Source organism: Rhinolophus sinicus, linkage group LG12, assembly GCF_036562045.2.
Source record: "Rhinolophus sinicus isolate RSC01 linkage group LG12, ASM3656204v1, whole genome shotgun sequence".
NCBI classification, from domain to species: Eukaryota; Metazoa; Chordata; class Mammalia; order Chiroptera; family Rhinolophidae; genus Rhinolophus; species Rhinolophus sinicus.
The window spans coordinates 39,344,424-39,363,301 of NC_133761.1; positions in this window are offsets into that span (position 1 = coordinate 39,344,424).

Consider the following 18,878-nt stretch of genomic DNA (forward strand, 5'->3'; position numbering starts at 1 on the left):
AAAGGGAAAAGTTCCCCTCTTAGCTCTCAACAGTGGATAAAAACCTGGCATTCTCTCCTCCCATTCTTAAAACTCGAAGGATGGTACAGGCAGTGATGCTGACAGTGTGTATTCGCAGATGCCACCATATGGGTCTCGAAAAACGAGTTGCACTGATGATTCCCTGCACATGTAGGAGACAGTTTGCATGGTTGGCATCATCCCTGCACAGAAACAAGCACAGCTTAGCAAGGCTGAGCAGATGGCACTAGATCTGGTGCCAGGGAAGCAGTGAATTAAAGGTTATACCCACCAGGTTTGATGCGGCGCCAGTTTGAATTGGTACAGAAGCTTCAGCCCACCTGCTTATTGGCCTCATGACATCTGGCATCTTTTTATTTTATTTTATTTTATTTAATTTGGACTGAATTGAAGGCAGCAAGGAAAAATGTCATTTTAAAAGCCAGTTACAAGTCAATGGATTTAAAGTATTAACAACAACAACAAAAAGCCTACAGGCCCTCCACATTAATGTTTTATATTAATGATTTTTATAAAGCCTTGGGGAAATTACACACTGATGTGCTGAATTGTGCTGCAATTTATAGCATCATAATAATGGAGAGGGTTGACTGCTAAAAACTGGCTAAAAGTTGCTAACTAGTGACAACAGAAAGAGGCTATTATCTGGAGCCTATATATTGTAATTAGGCATTAAGGAGAAAAGTAAACTTATTTCTATTTATTTTAATGCTTTTCATATTGTAATAATTAGAAAACATTGTGGAATTCACATAGAAACACACTCTAAAAGGTATTTTTCACCTTTAGTTTGCTCCCATGAACTGTTTAATTTTTTTCCTGTCGCGGTATATTGAGTTATACTGTATTTGAGCTATAATCCCCACTTACTCTGCACACATTTATATGCTGTGTACATGAATATCCAACACACCAACCCCTATGGTAGCAGTGTGTGCATACTGAAACCTATTTGTATATATCTTCCATTTGGGATTTTTATACCTGTTTCCTGGGTGTGAAATGAAGCCATTAGAGCAGTATTGCACTCTGAGGTGACTAGTTTTGTAACTAAGCCTTTTAATTCAAAGTGTATGTAAGGCTTGGTTTAGAGCATCCACAATTTACTGATTTTAAATTGAATTTTAATGATATTGTATCAAGCCCAGCATCAGCATTCTAGAGGTAAAAGAAATCATTATTAAACAAATGTATTAAATACATAAAATGGAGTCAACTCTTCATCCTATGAATCTGACATATATCATGGGAATACTGACTTTAGTTTTTTCAAAGAAATTGGTTTAATTTTTTATCTCTTTTAGAGATTATAACAGCTATGACTTTTTGCTGCAGTGCAGTCTTTTTCTTTCAGAAAAATAGCTAAATAAGAGACATTGATAAGGAAAAAAGTAGTAGGAGTACTTTTAAGTTTTGCTCAAACAATTTGGAAGGGAGGAAGAGGAAACACCAGGAAACACCTGTAGTTGTGAACAGAAAAAAAGAGACTGGAGAGTGAATAATTTGTTCTTGTTCTGAACACTGCAGACAGTCTATAGAGAGAGACAGTGAAGAACCAGTAATACCTGTATAGTCCTCAAAATATATAAGAGAAATGGTAAGTGTCTGATGGGTAAAGTTATATACGCTTTGTTGGTTCTGGAAATCTACTGTTTTGAAGTCTTTAGTTAAATATTGTAATGACTTCTTTTTTTTCTTTATTAAAGTTTATTGGGGTGACAATTGTTAGTAAAGTTACATAGATTTCAGGTATACAATTCTGTATTACATCAACTATGAATCAGATAGTGTGTTCACCACCAAGAGTCAATTCTCCTTCCATCACCATATATTTGACCCCCTTTATCCTCATCTACCACAGCCCTTCCCCCTTACCTTCTGATAACCATTAAACTATTTTCTGCATTTATGAGTTTTTGTTTCTCAGTTGTTTGCCTTGTTCTTTTGTTCTTTTAGGTTTATATACCAATATCAGTGAAATCATACGGTTCTCTACTTTTTCTGTCTGACTTATTTCTCATACCATTACAATCTCAAGATCCATCCATGTTGTCACAAATGGTCCTACTTCATCTTTTCTTACCACCGAATAGTATTCCATTGTGTATAGATAACACAACTTCTTTATCCATTCATCTATCAATGGACATTTTGGTTGTTTATATGTTTTGGCCACCATAAATAAAGCTGCAATGAACATTGGAGCACACTTGTCTTTATGCATAAATGTTTTCAGATTTTTTGGGCAGATACCCAGGAGAGCGATTGCTGGGTCATATGGTAATTCTATTCATAATTTTTTGAGGAACCTCCACACTGCCTTCCATAACGGCTGAAGCAATCTGCATTCCCACCAACAGGGCATGAGGGTTCCTTTTTCTCCACAGCCTCTACGACACCTGTTACCATTTGTCTTGTTGATGATAGCCATTCTAACTGGGGTGAGTTGATGTCTCATTGTGGTTTTTATTTGCATTTCTCTGATGATTAGTGATGTTGAGCATTTTTTCATATGTCTATTTGCCATTTGCATGTCCTCTTTGCAGAAATGTCTCTTCAGGTCCTCTGCCCATTTTTCAATTGGGTTGTTTGTTTTTTGTTGTTGAGCTGTATGAGTTCCTTGTATATTCTGGATATTAGCCCCGTATCGAAGGCATTGTTCGCAAAAATCTTCTCCTATTCAGTTGGTGGCCTCTTTATTTTGTCGATGGTTTCTTTTGCTGTGCAGAAGATTTTAAGTTTCATATAGTCCCATTCATTTATTTTAGCTTTTACTTCCCTTGCCTTTGGAATCAAATTCATAAAATGTTCTTTGAACCCAATGTCCCTAAGTTTAGTACCTATGTTTTCTTCAATGCAGTTTATTGTTTCAGGTCTTATACTTAAGTCATCCATTTTGAATTAATTTTGGTACATGGTGACAGATAGCAGTCCTATTTCATTCTTTTGCACATGGCTTTCCAATTCTGCCAGCACCATTTATTGAAGAGGCTGTCTTTTCTCCATTGCATATTTTTTGCTGCTCTGTCAAAAATTATGTGTTCATATTTATGTGGTTTTATATCTGGGTTCTCAATTCTATTCCATTGGTCTACATGTCTGTTTTTCTGCCAATACTGTGCTCTTTTGATTATTGTAGCCCTGTAGTACAAGCTAAAGTCAGAGAGTGTGATACCTCCAGCATTGTTCTTTTTCCTTAGGATTGCTTTAGCTATTCAGGGTCTTTTGTGATTCCAACAAATCTGATGATTTTCTTGTTCTATTTCTTTAAAAAATACCATTGGGATTTTGATGGGGAGTGCATTAAATCTGTATATTGCTTTGGGTAATACGGCCATTTTAACTATGTTGATTATTCCAATCCAGGAGCACGGAATGTCTTTCCATTTCTTTGTGTTTTCTTCAATTTCTTTTTTTAAATATCTTATAGTTTTCAGAATATAAGTCTTTCACATCCTTGGTTAAGTTTATTCCTAGGTATTTTATTCTTTTTGTTGCAATTGCAAAAGGAATAGTTTTTTTGTTTTGTTATTTCTTTTTCTGAGATTTCCTTGTTAGTATATAGGAATGCAATGTACTGTTGTACGTTGATTAGGTAGCCAGCAACTTTACAGTATTTGTTTATTGTTTCTAATAGTTTTTTGGTGGAGTCTTTAGGGTTTTCTATATATAGCATCATGTCATCTGCAAAGAGTGACAATGTAACTCCTTCATTCCCAATTTGGATGCCTTTTATTTTTTTGTCTTGCCTTATTGTTCTGGCAAAGACTTTCAACATTATGTTGAAAAGCAGAGATGATACGGGACAGCCCTGTCCTGTTCCTGAATGTAAAGGAAAGGGCTTCTGTTTTTCACCATTAATCATGAGATTAGCTGAGGGTTTTTCATATATGACCTTTATTATGCTAAGATATTTTCCTTCTATACCTATTTTATTAAATGTTTTAATTATAAATGGATGTTGTATCTTGTCAAATGCTTTTTCTACATCTATTGCAGTAATCATATGGTTTTGTATTTTATTTTGTTTATGTGGTGCATCACATTGATGGATTTGCATATGTTAAACCATCATTGTGCCCCTGGGATGACTCCCACTTGATCATGATGAATAATCTTTTTAATGTATTGTTGCATTCGATTGGCCAGAATTTTGTTTAGGATTTTTGCATCTGTATTCATCAGAGATATTGGTCTGTAGTTCTCTTTTTTTTGTGCTATCCTGACGAGGTTTTGGTTTCAGGGTAATGTTGGCCTCATAAAATGAGTTAGGGAGTACGGCTCTTTTTCAATTTTTTGGAAGAGTTTGAGCAGGATTGGTATTAGTTCCTCTTTGAAGGTTTGGTAGAATTCACTAGTAAAGCCATGTGGTCCCAGACTTTTGCTTTTGGGAAGGATTTGAGTGACTGATTCCATTTCCTTACTGGAAATCGATGTATTTAGATTTTCCAATTCTTCATGGTTCAGCCTAGGAAGGCAATATGTTTCTAAGAACTTGTGAAGTTCTAGGTTATTGAATTTGGTGGCACATAGTCCTTCATAGTATTCTTGGATGATCCTTTGTATTTCTGTGGCATCCGTTGTAACGTCCCCTCTTTCATTTCTGATTTTGTTTACCAGTGTCTATTCTGCTTTTATCTTAGTGAGTCTAGCCAAAGATTGCCAATTTTATTGGTCTATTCAAAGAAACAGCTATTTGTCACATTAATTTTTTCTATTGTCTTTTGTTCTCTATTTCATTTACTTCTGCTCTGATTTTTATTATTTCCTTTTTTCTGCTGACCTTGGGTTTCATATGTTCTTCTTTTTCTAGTTCTTTACAGTGTCACACAAAGTTATTTATATGGGATTTCCCTTTTTCTTGAGATAGGACTGTAATGATATACATTTCCCTCTTAAAACTACTTTCGCATCATCCCCGAAAATTTAGTAGGACATATTTTCATTCTCATTTCTTTCTAGGTATCTTTTGATCTCTCCTCTTATTTTTTCTTTGACCTGGTCATTCTTTAAAAGTATGTTGTTTAATCTCCACGTATTTGTCGTTTTTCCTCTTTCTTTTTGCAGTTGATATCCAATTTCAAAGCCTAGTGATCAGACAATATGTTTGGTATGATTTCAGTCTCCTTATATTTGCTGAGGCTAGTTTTATGTCCCAATATATGGTCTATCCTTGAAAATGTTCCATGTACACTAGAAAAAAAATGTATAGTCTGATGTTTTAGGATGAAGTGCTCTGTAAATGTCAATTATGTCCATTTCATCTAATGTGTCATTTAGGTCTGATATTTCTTTCTTTATTTTCTTTTTGGATGATCTATCCGTAGCTGTCAATGATGTATTTAGGTCTCCTAGCATAATTGTGTTTTGGTCAATTTCTCCCTTTAGTTCTGTTAGTAGTTACTTAGTATATTCTGGTGCTCCCTGATTGGGGGCATAAATATTGATGACGGTTATGTGTTCTTGGTGTATAACCCCCTTGATCATTATGAAATGTCCATCTTTGTCTCTTGTTACCCTTTTTATCCTGAAGTTGTTTCATCTGACATCAGTATGGGTACTCCTGATTTTCTCTGCATACCATTTTCTTGGAGTGGCAATTTCCACCATTTCACTTTGAGTGTATGTTTGTCCTTGTAGCTAAGATGTGTCTCTTGGAGGTAGCATATGGTTGGGTTTAGTTTTTTGATCTAATCTGCTGCTCTGCCTTTTTATTGGTGAGTTCAGCCCATTTACATTTAGAGTGATTATTGATATATGAATATTTCCTATCATTCTATCTTTAGTTTTCTTGTATGACTGTGTCTCCATTGTTTCTTTGCTCTTTGTTGTTGTCTATTATTTCTGTTTCGTGATTTTCCCCTCTGTTTCTTCTCTCATTACATTATACATTTTTTTTTGAGTGGTTAACATTAGGTTTATGTAAAAGAAAGTTTGATATTTAGAGTATTCCATTTTCTTCAGCATGCTTACTTTCTCCATTCCCATATTCCGGAATAGGCCTTTACTCTCCCCCCTTTTATGTTTTTGTTGTCACAAATTATACCTATACATGCTGGTCAAATAATCTCCTTCATTATTTCTTGTAGTGCAGTTCACATGTTAGAAAATTCCCTCAGTTTCTGTATGTCTGCAAAGGTCTTAGTCTTTCTTCATATCTAAAGGATATCTTTGCTGGAAGTATTATTCTTGGCTCATAATTTCTCTCTTTCAGTAATTTGAATATTTGATTCTACTCCCTCCTGCTTCTAGAGTTTCTGCTGAAAAATCTGATGATAATCTAATGGTCTTTCCATTGTAGGTTACTGTCTTCTTTTTCTGGCTGCCTTGAGGATTCTTTCTTTGTCATTGATTTTTGACAGCTTCAATACAATGTGCCTTGGAGAAGGCCTGTTGGGGTTGAGGAAATTAGGTGTTCTATTTGCTTCTTGGATTCGAGGATCCAGTTCTTTCCACAAATTTGGAAAGTTCTTATCGACTGTTTGAGTATACTCTCTGTTCCCTTATCCCTTTCTTCTCCTTCTGGTATGCCCATTATTCTTATATTGCTCTTTCTGCTCGAGTCAGAAAGTTCTTGGAGAGTTCTTTCATTTCTTTCAACTCTCAAGTCTCTCTCTTCTTCTATTCATGTGATTTCCATATTTCTATCTTTGATTTCACTGAATCTTTCCTCCATCTGTGAACACTACTACCTAAGCTGGCTATTTCATGCTTCATTTCTTTTATTGAGATCTTAATCTCCAGAAATTCTATTTGGTTCATTTTTAAAATTTCAATCTCTTTAGTAAAATGTTCACTTTGTTCTTTGAGTGTGTTTCTGAGTTCTTCAAAGTGCCTGTCTTTAGGTGAATTCAGTAGTGTGCCTCTTAGTCTTGCTTGTCTGCTGCTCAGGGAGTCGTTTGTGGATTTATCATTGTTCAATTTGTTGTAAATTCCAGGGGAGATTTCAAGAGGCTCATGTCATGCTACCATTTTTATGATGTCACTCTACCAATAATCTGTAATGGCTTCTTAGTATTGAAAGTACTATTAACTATTAATGTTAAAGTATTCAAATACCTTAAAATAATTTAAAAAATTAAAAATATTATTAATATTAAAATATTAAGTTTCAGTCTAAACCTCAACTATATTTTTTCTAATGGTAAATCCAGGGAAATAACTATTTCTCAAGGAGAGGAAATCACCATGAAAAAAATTAAGTTAAAAAAGTATCCTCTAAACAACACAACTGCAAACCATGTTGGAGTTTTACAGACCCATTTGTTATCAAAATCCTAAATCTATGTAACTTTACTAACAGTTGTCACCCCAGTAAACTTTGATTAATAAAAAAAAAGAAAGAAAAGAATCCTTAGCTTCATTTTAAGTTTAAGGAGGCTAATTAATCTCAGATTTATTTGGTCTAATTTAAGGGGTATATCAGTCAACATTTCAAAATAGAATAAAGACAGGAAAGAATAAAATCACCCATATTGCAGAACCTCGCTAACATTGTAACTGCTTAGACCGTCCTCATATCCACATAACCAACTCATTCATATTTGATACTTCTCATTACTCTATTTGACTGGAATTTCTTTCACAAGCTTCTAAGATGTTCTCTTTGTTATACTAATGCTGCTTCATTATTGCTATCAAAAGACATAAAAAAAACTCATAGTTTTCAATATAGTTATAAATTATTCTTGTTATAAATCAGATGTTAATTGCTACTTCATCTTCATTATAGCGAGAGAATCTGTTTCAGTTTTCCAGATAAAAAGGTAGCTCCAAATATTCCAAGGGAAATAAAAGAAATATGTATGTTCTTCCACTCATTCAATTGAGCAGTTTTAATGAGGCAATGGTTTAAAATAAAATCCCCAATGAGAGATGGCACTGAAAGTTGTAAAGTTATAATCACAAAATGATATCCAAGCATAATTTTATTTACAATGTATATGATAACATTGTCTTCTGGGCTATCCATAATATAATGCTGAGTATGCTCTTCTCAATATACTTACAATCTAATATTAAATGTTAACAGACGTAAAGCCTGCTAAAAATAGGTCTGAAAAGGCAAGTGAAGAGCTCTATGGATTAACAGGGAGGCAAGATATTAAAAACTCTCAGCAAACCAGATTGTGGATTTTATATTTATCTTTTTAAGGATATCTTTATCCTCTATGTATAAAATATCCATCTTGAAGTTTAAGTCAATACTTATGTCTCAGGTTTTCAGAAGTGAAGTTTTATTTTCCTACTCATGAAAATGTGCACTTCTGGAACCTCCTACTTATATTCTGATATCTCAACATACTATCTTTTGTTTTGATTCCATTCTTCCTTAACAGACATAATATTTTGGGATTGTTAATTAGATAAATAAATAAATATATATCTTTAGATTTTTCTTTCCTCAAAAACGTCTATTTTTCCCCCCAGTACAGTTCTTCATGTAAGTGGTATCACTTAATTTCTAGTCTCTAAAATATTACTCATTTGTCTATTTGGAATTTCTTTATAGAGAAAAGGTAATCCAGTTTGTTATTAATAGTCAATATTGATTTTGAATATTTATCGCCAAAGGTTCACTATGGCGATAAAAATAAATCCAGAAAATCAATAATTCACTTTCTAGTTAATGAAATGAAAGATAAAGTTCCTGAAGACTCAATTTACATGTACTCTGCATTGAGAATGATGGTCTCATGGACTTAGCTTCGGCAAATGCTGCTTTACAGTTACTATCGTCATTAATGTATATTTTTGTATTGCCTAAGATATGATTATACTGCAGAGTAAGGTAAAATACAGTTCCTGGTGCAAAACAGAAATTCAAAGTATTTGTTTAATGTATTTGTGGACCATGTAGTGAATCATTCATTCATTCTTTTATTCAGTGATAGTGATGAAACATGTATTATGGAAGTGGCTAAGAACAGAGATTCTGAAGCCAGATTGCCTGGATTCAAATCAGTTTCGCCTCCTCTCAGCTGTGTGAGTTGAAGCAAGCTACTTAACCTCTCACTACCTCAATTTACTCTCTGGAAAATGGAGAAATTATAACTACTACTATTATTAACCTTATAAATCTTTATGAAGACTACCTGATGTTTATTAAGAGTTTAGAACAATGCTGCATATATTATAAGTGTCTTAAAAGTATTTGATTCATTGATAGATAAATAAAGACAGGTAGATGATAAAGTTCCCAGCACAAAGCAAGACAAGGTCTTTATTCCTAATATGCTCAAAATGTTCAAATAGTCTTCTAGTCTAGAAATGCCAAACATACACAAAATAAATTTTAAAAAATTATGAAAATATATATAGTACACAATATTATATTAGTTTCAGGTATACACCATAGTTATTCAACATTTATATACCTAAAGAAGTGATCACCATGATAAGTCCAGCAACCATCTAATATCGTACCATGCCATCACAATATTATTCACTATATTTGCTATGCTATACATTACATCCCATGACTTATTTGTTTTATATGTAGAAATTTGTACCTCTTATTCCCCTTCACCTTTTCCCCTCCTTTATTAACTTTTCAATTACAGCTGACATTCAATATTATTTTATATTAATTTCAGGTGTACAGCATAGTGGTTAGGCATTTATATAATTTAAGGAGTCATCCCCTGACTAGTTTAGTACCCACTGGGCTCTATACATATTTATTACCATGTTATTGGTTATATTCCCTATGCTTTCCTTTACATCCCCATGACTATTTTGTAACTACCCATTTGTATTTATTATTCCCTTCACCTTTTTCACCCTACTCCCAATCCCCCTCCCACCTGTCACTCTGATAAATCTAGTACCCACATGACACCATGCATAGTTATTAAAATATTATTGACTATATTCCTTATGCTGTATCCTACATCCCCAACTTTTAATTTAAATGAAAGTTTAGGTTTTGTGATTAAGATGGAATTTACCATAACGATGATCAATATCCCTTCAAACCAACAGTTTCTCTTTATCCTGGTAGACAAAATTATGAAGTCATTGAGAAAGGTTCATCATTCCTAGTATCTTCTTCCTTTGTAATGAATCTTCTTATTTAAAGAAGAAATAATCTAATGACAATTTACCACATTTTTAAGTTGATACTCTAATTAAATTTGTTATGTGCGTGAATGATTTCCTCTGCGACTCTTCAACCAGGCATGGTTAGATTTTAAGCCTTTTCAATAATGAAAGTATTTCTTCCCTTTAAAGACTTTTAGCTGTGCCAGACAGATAAAAGTCTTGGGGGGTGGGTGGAGCAAAGGGGTCCCTAAAGACTCTGCCCAATTCTTTAGGTGAAGCCACTTCATGGACCAACTTTGAAGACCCACCAGCCAGAACAAAAAGAAAAGGTACACAAACCCTCTCCATATTTGTCCTTGCCTGTCTTTCTCCACTCCTGTATCCTTCTAGTTGGAGTTTCTATCTCCACACCTTGCAGGTGCTTCACTCCTGGTTTAGTCATCACCTCCCCTTTGTGACCTCTGGTGACAGCTCTGGAACAGTTGATAGCTCCTTCTGTAGTATTCTGAAAACATTCTGCTTAGACTACATTTCACACTTTCTTACCTTTATAATTGTGAGAATTTAGAGTGCATGTGGTGCTAGAATAATGGCATTAAAAGATGTACAGTTCAATTAAGAAAAAATAATTAAGTCCCATTTTTCACTTATGTCTATTGGAGAACATTATTGATAATTCTAATATATAACACCCTTCCTCACAATTTTTTCTCTTTCCAGTTTTCTCACAACCAGCTTGCCATAGCATCTTTCTCTTCCAAACACCCTGGAGATTATTTGACATAACCTTGTGTCACTTGACTTGTATCCCTCTTGTCCATCCCTTTTCCTCCTAATTATACTATTTATAAGTTTCAGAGAGCAATACCACATTCCTTAGAGGGCTGAGAAGGGGAAAAAAACTTCAACTGCAGTTGTCTTTAGTGTATATGAGTTGTTCCTATGGTTAAGGAGAAGGGATATTTGGGAAACCATCATACAAAAATTTGTTTCTCCCAGTTTACCTTGAGGTCCTTAAGATCAACAATAATATCTTAGTGATTTTGATTTCTCTGTTCAAATGCAGATCTCTAAACATATTAAAATATTAGGTGACCAGTGTATTTTGAATATGTATCATATCTATTTATCAGAATTGTACTAAGGAAAATTTAATTTGTTTTCTCTATCACATTTTTTTTCCTCTTCCTGCTGCTATGTAAAGAAAAGGTTTCTTGTTTTTGAAAAGGTTTCAATTACTTGTTTCTTGTTTTTGAAAAGGTTTCAATTACTATAGCTATGTAAAAAAGTACTCCAAACTTATGTGATATAAACAATTAGTTATTATGCTTTCAGATTCTTTAGGAGAGGTATTCAGGGAGGAATTTACAGGGCAGTTCTCACTGGATTTATGGTTGAAGTCAGAGAGCTGCTGTCATCTGAAGCCTTGACTAGGGCGGAGGATCCACTTTCCCGGGGCTGTTGGTTAAATGTGTATGAACAGGGTGGTTTAGGTGCCCTCACAACCTGGTGATTAGTTTCTTCCAGAGTATGTGATCCAAGAAGCCCAAACAAAAGCTGCAATGCCTTTCATTACCTAACCTCAGAAGTCACACATTGCTATTTCTGACCTATTCTATTGATGACACAAGTCTGGTCTTGATTCATTCTTTTTTTTTTTTTTTTTTTAAATTAAATTTATTGGGGTGACAATTGTTAGTAAAATTACATAGATTTCAGGTGTACAATTCTGTATTACATCATCTATAAATCCCATTGTATGTTCATCACCCAGAGTCAGTTCTTCCATCACCATATATTCGATCCCCCTTACCCTCACCTCCCCCCCCCACCCCCCTTACTCTCTGGCAACCACTAAACTATTGTCCGTGTCTATGAGTTTCTGTTTCTCATTTGTTTGTCTTGTTCTTTTGATTTCATTCTGATATAAGACTACACAAGGTTATAGATATTAGAGGTGTGGATCATTAGGGTTGATCTTGGAGGTTGACTACCCATTAAATGTCCACTCTTTCCTGCATGATGAATTGTGGTCTATCCGTTTTATCACTACTGCTGTAAGAATTAGAGAGCATGAGATATTAAAAGACATAAACTTTTATAGCTGAAAAGATCAAGAGATTACAATCTAATTCAAGTATTTTTGAGTCATAGATCTAGAAGTGGTTTTAGAGATTAGCTAATTCAACCATTTAGTTCACAGGTAGAGAAAGAGAGGCTCAGAAAAGACATTTGCAGCAGAGCTGAGACAAGTGGTCAAAACTTCTGTATCCTAGGCCAGTAAATGATCAAACAAAAAAGGCAAACAAATGAAATTCTCTGAGAAAATCTGAGAAGAAAAACTACAAACATGTTCTTTTGAGGTGTAAAAGTAATTTGAATTTGAGTCAACAGTGTAAATTGCATAATTTTTATGACTAACTGCCATGCACTACAGTTGTGATTTTTCTTATTGGAAAAGTGTGCTGCACACTAATTTGTAGGCGTTTTATTTGCTCATGACTGTATTCTATTGAATGTTCCTAAAAGTGCTAATTTACTGATTATACAATGTGGTCACTTGCTCAGAAATTAGAATTAAATGAAGTATTATCCATTCATTCATCTCTTAAGAATTATAGAAATAGTAAAAGAAAACTCTAAACTTTAAACTAAGATATAGAGTAAAGGAGATTTTTAAAAAAATATTTGACTAATTTAATCTTTCACATTAAACAAAATCTTAGAAAGCAATTAATTAGAAAGGAAATGGTACAAAATAGAATGTTCTGACTTCTGTTTTTCATTGCCTAGAAATTAAACTCAGATAAATTTTATTCATTAGCATAGTTTCTTCCAATAGTAAAGTTCTTTTATGGATTCTAATGAAGGTCACAGACAAATCTATTTTTAAATTTCAGTCTTTCCTACATTATTTTGACAACTTGAATGGAATGTCACAAGTTACAGAGTTCAACTGTTTCACAGACTTTCTTTACAATTGGAATACAAGACAAATAAAAGTAGACATAAAAAGGGTCATTTGATTTTGAAAGTTTTACTGCTGTAGTTACAGATCGCATACATGTGGATAAAAGTACTGGGCCATGCATTAGCTCTGCCATATATTTTGCTTTGGCTCCTTAGGAGAATAGGATATGACAGGGGAGAAATATAAATTTTCAATCTGTTTTTTATTTGGGGAAAAGGACACCTTATTTTTATGATCCAGGAGAACACTGCTGACACAGGTCAATGTATCAATGCTGTGGTGTAGCTCTGTGCAGTGTTTAGGCTTAACCCCAGGATGGGGACAGTCTGAAAGCTTATTTACATTATCCACATCTCCAAGTGTTTCTATATGAGATTTTCATTTTTAATTTTTGAAACTATAGCTAAGTAATTATTTATCTATTTTTCTTCGTTTGACATATGCATAGATGATTTTAAATATTATTTTCTGATAGTTGTAATCCTAATAGTTAGCTATTTTTATAAAATATTCAGCTAAGTAGTAAATGCAGCAGGAAATATTCAGAGCCCAAATGTGAGTAATTATTTAATTCTATATTATTTATTACCCTGGTATTCTAAAATAATTTTACACAAAATGTTAAAATTATGCTTTATGTATCTATTGTTTAATGACTCACGTGCTATGTCTTAGTCTCCCTTTTTATGCAAGCAAACCACCCACAGAGTTTTCCCTGTGTAATCGAAGACTCCCAGCACATTTTCTAAGGCTATCATAAGTGTTGAAAAAAATGAATCTTTTCAAGTGAAGGAAATGATAATAAGGTGAACTAGTAGCTTTAATTTAAATTCCTATTTTAGCTGAGACCTATGAATAAGACACTTTTAGGATTGATATTCTTTTAACATTCATAATGAGCAAAAGGAAAAGGAAACCATTGAGCACGTCTGTTGTACCAGGTTGCGCTGTCAAGGAAAAGGCTCTGGCAATCATAATGTAATGGAAGCTTTTCACCAAAGATGTCAGTGGACCAAGGCTTGCAATAATTTTCTTGAAAATCGTATTTCTTGGCTTGAAATCTTCTTCTCAACTTTAGGTCATTTAGGCTGTTCTTAATCTACAGTCTACTTGTTCCTTGTTTAAAAGCTTCATTATCAAGATATGCTAGAGGAACACTTAATAAAAAATAGAAAACAATAAACGGAAGAAGACAGACAAAATTAAAATTGCAAGAGTACTGAATATGCTACAGTACCTTTAAATTCTATACAGTTTCTGGTGGACAAAATAACCTGTCCCTTTTGGCCTTTCCAACAGTTTTCCATGGGTCATGCTATGCCAGAAATGGTATCTGTTCCACCTTCTGTTGGTTGGCATTCTAGTCTGGTAAAACTCTAGAGAGTTTGACAAGTAAACATCACTGATTCCTGGAGAGAGTGCATTTTTGGAATTAGAAACATATATATAAAATTTACACTGGCTTTCCTTCTAATTAGTGGAATTGATGTTTCTGATATTAGTTTCAGGTGTACAAAACAATGTAATAGCTAGACATTTACACCCCTCATGAAATGATAACCCTCTCCCCCAATCTACTATTTCTCTGACATCCTATATAGCTGTTACAATTCCATTGACTCTATTCCCTATGCTATACTCCACATTATATATATTAAATTATAGTTCGCATTTATTATTATTCAGCTTCAGCTTCAGGTGTACACTGCAGGAATCAGGCATCTACACCATCCATGAAGTGGTCTGCCAAATAAGACAAGTGTCCATTGGATACCCTACAAAATCTTTACATTGTTGATTATATTCCCCAAACTGTCTTTTGTATCCCCGTGGCAATCTTGTGGTTACCAATTTGTGTTTTCTAATCCTCTCACCTTCTCTCTCATCCCCACCCCCTCCCATCTAGCAACCCTCAGTTTTTTCTCTATATCTCTGTGACTGTTTCTGATTAGTTTGCTCGTTTATTCTATTCTGTAGATTCCACATTTAAGTGAGATCATATGGTATTTGTCTTTATCAGTCTGACTTATTTCACGTAGCATAATATTCTCTAGGTCCATCCACGTCATTGCAAATGGTAAGATTTCATTCTTCTTTATGCCCGAGTAATACTCCATTTTATAAATATACCAATTTCTTAATCCAGTCATCTACTGATGGGCATTTCGCTTGTTTCTATGTCTTGGCTATTGTAAATATCGTGGCAATAAACATTGGGATGCATATATTATTTTGAATCAGCATTTTGGATTTCTTTGGATGGATACCTAAGAGTGGAATTGCTGGGTCATAATGTAGTTACATTTCCAGATTTTTGTGATACATTCATACTGTTTTCCATAGTGCCTGCACCAATCTGCAATCCCACCAACAGTGCACTAGGGTTCCCTTTTCTCCACAGTCTCGCCAACCCTTGTTTGTTGATTTATTAATTATAACCATTCTGACTGGAATGAGGTGGTGTCTCATTGTGGTTTTTATTTGCATTTCTCTAATGATTAGTGAGGTTGAGCATTTTTTCATATGTCTATTGGCCACCTCTATGTCCTCTTTAGAAAAAAGTCTCTTCATGGATTAAAGACTTAAATATAAGATCTGAAGCCATAAAACTCCTAGAAAAAAATATAGGAAGTAAATTTGCAGACATTACCTTTAGTAATATTTTTACTGATATATCCCCTTGGGCAAGGGAAGTAAGAAAAAAAATAAACATATGGGATTACATCAAATGAAAAAGGAAGCCATCAATAAAACAGGAAGGCATCCTACTGAATGGAGGAAGATATTTTTCAATGATACACCTGAAATGGGGTTAATATCCAAATTTTATAAAGGAAAAAACTCATTCAACTCAACACTAAATAACAAACAATCCAATTAAAAAAATGGGCAGTGGAACTAGAAATATTGAGTGTAAACCTAGGTTTCAAGTATTACCAAGTGTGAGACTATGAAAAAGTCCCCTAAACCCTTGGAATCTGTTTTTGATCTGTCTAAAAAGCAGACAAATATAGTACTAATCATAAAGTTAGCTTTTTGATCTCCCTCTTTACAGGATTTTGAAGGCTATCAATAATGATAATAATAATGGTGTAAGTATTAAGTAAGATAATATTTACCAAGGCAGTTTATCAAATCTAAAGTACCAACTAACACAGGCATGATTCTTTGCTTTAATCTAGCCAAAACTGCTCTTTGTGGTGTTCACATATAGGTCTGGGAATATGCCTATTAGAGTATAAGTTCCTCTAAGTCACGGCTTATATTTTAATTACACTTGGTGCTACTTATCTATCTCATTGCCAAATAATTAGTAGGTGGTTAATAATGTTTGCTTAATAAATATGATAGGTAGTCATGTGAAAGACAAATCAAAGTTTTCAATTCTATAGTCTCCAGAGGTAAAACTAGACTAGTAATAGACTATCATAGGAAGACAGATATAAGAAATATAATATGAGGGACATCATAAAAATGGTGGCATGAGGTGAGTCTCTTGAAATCTCCACTGGAATTTACAATAAAGTGAACAACTATAATTCCACAAATGACTCCCTGTGCAGCAGATAGGCAAGACTAAGAGACACACTACTAAAATAACCTAAAGGTGGGCAAATAGCACAAGCGGGCGAGGAGGGAAGGGAGTAGTGCGGAGATGGAGCCGTGCGGAAAGGATGCAGACCTAGCTCAGTGCTCCCATCTCGCTGCATCTCAGAACTACTGCAGCAGTGGGAGAGGGAAGAACTTGGACAGCTAGGGCTCCAATTATGGCTCACAGGGCTGAGGGGAAAGCATATAGCACGGCTGAACCCAACGCTCATGGCAGAGACCTCAGAGCAAAGACTGAGGAAAGAAGGCAGGAAACAGTGCTTTAAGCCCTCATTGCATCAGAGAAAGGAAGCCATAGAAACTGAGAATAGACAACCGCTCCCTACCCAACCAGAGCTCTCACCCCACCCCCAGCTGCCCAGTGCTAGAAGCAGAACAATAGCAGTGTCAGATCAAAAGAACAGAATATTTGCAGGTCTGAGAACTGTGGTCCACAGACACAGATGCGCACCCCAACTAGTTCCAGCAAAGGGGGGGTAGCTGTAGAAGGAGGACTGGCTGTGCTGGTCATGACCATTGCTCTGGGCCACATCTCACAACGCACCCAGCCACTGTCACCATCTATCTGGGCATTTCCCTGCAGGAGTACACAGAGTTACTGAAACACATGGGCTCTGAATCTGGTGCAAGAAGAGCTTTGGAACTTCAAAAGTTGTCCGCATCCCAACACGGAAGCAGTGCCCTATGACCCAGGTGAACTGTTCACAGAGGAGAAGCCTGCTTTCCAGGGAATTCCCCCATTGTGTGAGAAGCTAGAATAGTACAGAGATAACATAACACTACAGTGTGAGAGAGAATAAAAGGCTGCAATCAGAGAAAAAATAAACTTTCTATAAACACCTACTGGAAAACAAAAGAAAGACCTCTTCCTATCAACCTGCTGCAGAAGCCACTCCTGTAGATGTCTATGAAGAGAAATAATAAATCATTAATTGCCATGAATAACCAAGGCAACAAGACAGAACAGATAGAAAATGAAAAGTCTCCAGAAAATGAACTTAAAGATATGGAAATATGTGACTTAAATGACGGAGAATTCAAGATTGCAGTTCTGAAAAAACTCAGCAAAATGTAAGAAAACACAGACAAAAGTTTAATGAACTGAAACACAATCAAAGAACAAAATGAATATTTTACCAAACAGATTGAAATTTTAAAAAGAACCAAATAGAATTTCTGGAGATTAAGAACTCAATAGAAGAAATTAAGAATGAAACAATCAGCTTAGATAGTAGAGTTGACCAGATGGAGGAAAGAATCAGTGACATCAAAAAAAGAAACCTGGAAATGAAAGGATGGAAGAAGAAAGAGACTTGAGACTTAAAAGATATGGAAGAACTCTACAAGAACTTTCTGACTCCATCAGAAAGAGCAATATAAGACCAATGGACATACCAGAAGGAGAAGAAAGAGGTAAGGGAACAGAGAGTATATTCAAACAAATAGTCCATGAGAACTTCCCAAACTTGTGGAAGAACTGGATCCTCGAAACCAGGAAGCAAATAGAACACCTAATTACCTCAACCCCAACAGGCCTTCTCCAAAGCACATTGTATTGAAGCTGTCAAAAATCAACGACAAAGAAAGAATCCTCAAGGCAGCCAGGGAAAAGAAGACAGTCAGTTGCAAAGGAAAGCCCATTAGACTATCATCAGATTTTTCAGCAGAAACTCCGTACGCCAGGAGGAAGTGGAACCAAATATTCAAACTATTGAAAGAGAGAAATTATGAGCCAAGAATAATATACCCAGCAAAGATATCCTTTAGAGATGAAGGAGGAATAAAGACCTTTCCAGACCTATAAATGCTAATGGAATTTTCTAATACACGACCTGCACTACAAGAAATCCTAAAGGAGGCTCTTCGAACACCATCAACAGGAACAATTTGTGGCAACCAAACATAAAAAGGAGGAGAGTAAAGGCCTGAACAGGAATAGGGGAATGGAGAAAGTAAGCATGCTCAAGAAAATGGAATACTCTAAATATCAAACTTTCTTTTACATAAACTTAATGGTAACCACCCAAAAAATTATCCAGAACTGAAATATATAATGTAGTGAAAGAAGAAACAGAGGGGAAAATCACCACACAGAAATAATAGACAAAAACAAAAAGCAAGAAAATGATGGAGACACAGTCTTACCAGAAAACTAAAGATAGAATGATAGGAAATCCTCACATATCAATAATCACCCTAAATCTAAGTGGGCTGAACTCACCAATAAAAAGGC